Source organism: Dama dama, chromosome 5 (genome assembly GCF_033118175.1).
Source record: "Dama dama isolate Ldn47 chromosome 5, ASM3311817v1, whole genome shotgun sequence".
NCBI lineage: Eukaryota > Metazoa > Chordata > Mammalia > Artiodactyla > Cervidae > Dama > Dama dama.
This window is the reverse complement of record NC_083685.1, coordinates 112,911,262-112,916,745: the sequence shown is the minus strand read 5'-3', so window position 1 is coordinate 112,916,745 and position 5,484 is coordinate 112,911,262. Positions and strand designations below refer to the sequence as shown.

Here is a 5,484-nt window from a genome sequence, read left to right as displayed (position 1 = left end):
TTCCCAACTTGGGGATCGAACCCAGGTCTCCTGCATTGCAGGCAGACGCTTTACCTGCTGAGCCAGCAGGGAAGCCCAGTAGGTACTCAGTAAATATCAATGTCATTCCTTTCTCTCATCAGACACATGTACAAAAAGTACTGCAAAGAGTCGGACATGGCTAAGCAACTGAGCACACACACACAAGCTACAGACAGGGAGAAAATATTTACAAATCACATACCCAATCCAGGATTCATATCCAGAATGTATAATGAACTCTCATAACTGAACAATAAGAAAACAGGCAACTTGATTTAAAAAGGAGCAAAAGGATTTCCCTGGTGGTACAGAGGTTAGGAGTCCACCTGCCGACGCAGGGGACACACGTTCATCCCTCCTTCGAGAGGATTCCACACACCACAGGGCAATTAAGCCCATGTGCCACAACTACCGAAGCCCACGTGCCTAGAACCCATGCTTGGAAACCAGAGAAGCCACTGCAATGAGGAACCCGTGCACCACAGTGAAGAGTAGCCCCCACTCGCAGCAACTAGAGAAAGCCCTCGCGCAGCAACAAAGACCCAGCGCAGCCACAAATAAATACATTAAAAAAAAAAATGAGCAAAAGATATGAACAATGCTTCACCAAAGAGGAAATAAGGATGGCAAATAAGTACATGAAATAAGTACTGTTCAATATCATTGGTCATTAGGGAAATGCAAATTTAACCTCTGATGAGATATTACTACACAAGTATTAGAGTGACCAAAATTTAAACTGCTGACAGTCCCAAAATCTGGCCACAATGTAAAACAACTAGAACTCTCATACATTGCTGGTGAGGATGCAAAATGGAACAGTCACTCTGGAAAATATTTCGGCAGTTTCTTAACATAGCTAAGTATATATACATTTACCCCTGACCCAGTAGTTCCACTCCTTGGCATGTATTCTGGAGAAATGAATATTTATGTCCACACAAAAACCTGCACATATATATTTATAACATCTCTGTTCATAATTGCCAAAAGCTAGAAATAGCCCCAAATGTCTTTGAATGGATCAAGAAACCAAGTCCATCCAGACAATGAAATATAACTCAGTGATAAAAAGGAACAAACTTTTGGCACAGAAAACCTGGAAGGAGCTCAAAGGGATTTATCCTGAGTGAAAGAAACCAGTCTCTAAAAGTTCCATGCTGTGTGATGCCATTTGTGTGACATTCTCAAATAACAAAACTATAGGGAACAGATCAGTGGTTGCCAGGGGTTAGGTATGGAGAAGTGTGGAATAAAGGGATAGCACAGGGAGTTTTTTGGAATGATGGAGCAATCCTGTATCCTGATTATGCGAATGGTGATATAAATCTATACATGTGTCAAAACTACTCACTAGAATGGCTATAAACAAAAAGACAGGACTTCGCTGGTGGTCCAGTGGTTAAGAATACGCCTGCCAATGCAGGGGACATGGGTTTGATCCCTGGCTGGGGAAGATTCCACATGCCGAGGGGCAACAAAGCCTGAGAGCCACAAAACTGAAGCCCGTGCCTCTAGGGCCCATGCTACGCAACAAGAGATGCTTAACGCAATGAGAAGTCCTCACACCACAACTAGAGTTGCCCCTGCTCACCACAACTAGAGAAAGCCCACGCACCGCAACAAAGACCCATCACAGCCAAAAATTAATTAATTAAGTAAGTAGTTTTAAAAAGACAAATAATAAAAAGTGTTGGTGAGGAGGTGAAGAAACTGGAACCATCATACATTGCTAGTGGGAATGTAAAAGGGGACAGCCACCCTAGAGAATAGTTTAGCAGTTCCTCAAAAAGTTAAACATCCAATAGGCTTTTAGATATAAGCCCAAGAGAATAAAAGCATATTTCCATAGAAAAAATTGTACACAAATGTTCATAGCAGCATTATTCTTTTTATTTCCCCTTTTTAGCCAAGCGACCTGTGGGATCTTTGTTCCCCAAACAGGGATCAAACTCACACCCCCTGCAGTGGAATACCAGAGTCTTAATTACTGGACCTCCAGAGAAGTCCCCCAGCATTATTCTTAATAGCCAAAAACTAGAAGCAACCCAAATGCCCATCAACTGATGAATGGATAAACAAAATGTGGTACATGCAGACAGTGTAATATTATTCAGTGTTAAAAAATGAATAAAGTAGTGATACATTCTACAATATGGATGAATCCTGAAAACATTATGTAAGTAAAATAGGCCTGACACAAAAGGCCATATATTGTATAATTCCATTTATATGAAATGCCAAGAATTATACAAATAGGGATTTCCCTTGATGGTCTAGCTAAGACTCCACACTCCCAATGCAGGGAGTCCAGGTTCAATCCCTGGTCAAGGAACTAGATGCCACATGCTGCAACTAAAGATCCAGCATGCTGCAACAAAGATCAAAGATTCCAAGTGCCACAAGCAAGACCCGGCACAGCCAAATAACTGAATAAATATTAAGGGGAAAATAGACAAATACACAGAGACAGAGAGTAAATCCATGTTTGGCAGGGCTTTGGGGAAGGAATAAATGAGAAATAACTACTAATGGATATGGAGTTTCTTTGGGGAATGATGAAAATTTTCTGAAATTAGTGGTGATGTTGAACAGCTTTGTAGATATACTAAAAGCCACTTAATTATGCACTTTAAAGGGTGAATTTTATGGCATAAGAATTATACTGACAAAAAATTCATAGAACTCTATACCCGCAGGAAAAAAAAAATAAATTGAAAAAGTCAAATTTAATACAGTTAAGTTTTATGCCTAGAGGGTAGGAACCAGGTTCTTACCTACTGTGGAACGTGACTCATACACTAACCATTTTGGACAGGAGTTCCCAAACTTGACTACACCTTGGAACTTCCTGATGTGGGGGTGGTATTTAAAAACTGTGATGCTTGGCAACCACCCCGAGACATTCTGATTTAATTGGTCTGGGGTGAAATCTGGGTATTGAGCGTTTTTAAAGCTTCCCAAGTAATTCTAAAATGCAGCGAAATTTGAGAACCACTAGCTTAGGAAATAATTGATGAACAACCATTCCCGAGAGCCAAAAGCCAGCCCTCCTCCCCTCCTCCATTTCAGAGTGGTCAGATCAGATTTGTCCTTGGCAAACAGAACAGCTCCAATCATTCCTGCTGTTCACTGTGCCAGACAAACAAATCTGAACATTCTTTCCAGTTCCTTAAGGGCCACTGCTCTCTCTGGCATGGTTGATGAGACCACCAGCAGTTCTGAAGGAGGGTTTGCTCTGTCATGCTCTGCCCCTCCATCCTCCTCAGACTCTCTCTCTGGCTGCCTGGGTTAGCAGCTGGGGCTGGTGAAGTGGAGGAGTCCACTTAATGAAAGCATGCTCAGCAGGGTGTAGCAGGCTTTCTGAATGACCTTTCCCAGGAACATTCATGTTTTCAAAGCTGACTCCCTGCAAAACACAGGCCTGGAACACTAAGGATGGAATTTCAGATGCTAGTGGGCATGATTTTATGGCAGAGGGGTCTCTTCCCAGGACTTTTCTGGCACATGTCTAGACAGGTGAAGCAATCACTTGACCTGTCAGTTTTCTTTTCTTATTGATTGAATTGATTCATTGAATGATGTATTTATTTTTGACTGGACTGGGTCTTTGATGCTGTGCACAGGCTTTCTCTAGGTGCAGAGTGTAGGGGCTACTCTCAAGTGGTGGTGGGTTGGCTTCTTATTGCAGTGGCTTTTCCTGTTGTGGAGCACTGGCTTTGTTACCCCACAGCATGTGGAATCCTCCCCAGACCAGGGATCGAACATGTGTCCCCTGCACTGGGAGGTGGATTCTTTTTTTTTTCCATTTATTTTTATTAGTTGGAGGCTAATTACTTTACAATATTGTAGTGGTTTTTGTCATACAATGACATGAATCAGCCATGGATTTACATGTATTCCCCATCCTGATCCCCCCTCCCCCCTCCCTCTCCACCCGATCCCTCTGGGTCTTCCCAGTGCACCAGGCCTGAGCACTTGTCTCATGCATCCAGCCTGGGCTGGTGATCTGTTTCACCCTAGATAATATACATGTTTCGGTGCTGTTCTCTCGAAACATCCCACCCTCGCCTTCTCCCACAGAGTCCAGAATTCTGTTCTGTACATCTGTGTCTCTTTTTCTGTTTTACATATAGGGTTATCGTTACCATCTTTCTAAATTCCATATATATGCGTTAGTATACTGTATTGGTGTTTATCATTCTGGCTTACTTCACTCTGTATGATGGGCTCCAGTTTCATCCATCTCATTAGAACTGATTCAAATGTATTATTTTTAATGGCTGAGTAATATTCCATGGTGTATATGTACCACAGCTTCCTTATCCATTCATCTGCTGATGGGCATCTAGGTTGCTTCCATGTCCTGGCTATTATAAATAGTGCTGTGATGAACATTGGGGTGCACGTGTCTCACACAGGCAGAAACACACATCTGTGAGTGTCTGTGTGTGTGTGTGTCTGTGTGTGTGTCTGTGTGTGTGTGTGTGAGGTGGATCCTTAACCACTTGGACCACCAGGGAAGTCCCCTGGCCTCTTTTCCTAGAGAGTGAGATCCTAGCTAGCAGCATTCCATTCGCTTCATGACAATAGTCTGAATTACAATTTCACTCAGCTATGATTAGGTATCATCTGTGGCATCTACAGATGTTCTAAGCCTCTTGATCTCATACTTCACTGAGAGCCCTTTAGTATTATCTGTACTTTGTGTTATTATAATGTTGCTTCATGCAGGCGAGTCTTTTCTCACAGTTTAAGTGGCAGATTACAAAAACCAACTCAGGCAAGCTCGAGCAACAGGAGAGTTTACAATAGAATTACAGGTGGGACTAGGAAAAGGTAAGCCTCAGAGAAAACAGGAATCTGGCCATCTATGGTCGAGATCAGGGAGTAGAACCTGGGCCTCCATCCTAGTGGATAGGGAAGTTAGATCTCAAAGAGTAATAATAATCCAACATTAATTGAACATTTACCATGTGCCAGGCACTGTTCTAAATTCTACATATATTAACTCATTCAATCCTAAGAATAACCCTATGAGGACATTCTTGTTGTAGTAGTTGTTGAGTTGCTAAGTCATGCCATACTCTTTTGCAACCCAATGGACTGTAGCCCACCAGGCTCCTCTGTCCATGGGATTTCCCAGGCAAGAATACTGGATTGGGTTGCCATTTCCTTCTCCAGGGGATCTTCCTGACCCAGGGATTGAACCCACATCTTCTGCATTGGCAGGCAGAGTCTTTACCACTGAGCCACCAGGAAAGCCTCTGGAAGAGTATTATCCTCAGATGAGAACCACTGGGATAAACAGACACCCGCAAAGTCGTCTACTTCTCTATTTTGCGAAATTCTTACAGCTAATACCCATGTGCTTTCTTCTTCTCCTTCTTCAGGATCTGGCCTAAAGGTACCCAGAGCTCTTACTCCAGTTCTTCGTCCCCAGCATTTAGCTGGGCATCCAAT

General features: G+C 42.7%; 1 non-coding gene across 1 annotated transcript; it reads right to left on the bottom strand.

Annotated features, from left to right (window-relative positions):
- Nucleotides 1–72, bottom strand: TRNAC-GCA (transfer RNA cysteine (anticodon GCA)). The gene has a single exon. It is a non-coding gene; the product is annotated as a tRNA-Cys (tRNA).
- Between the last annotated feature and the right edge of the window lie 5,412 nt (nt 73–5,484).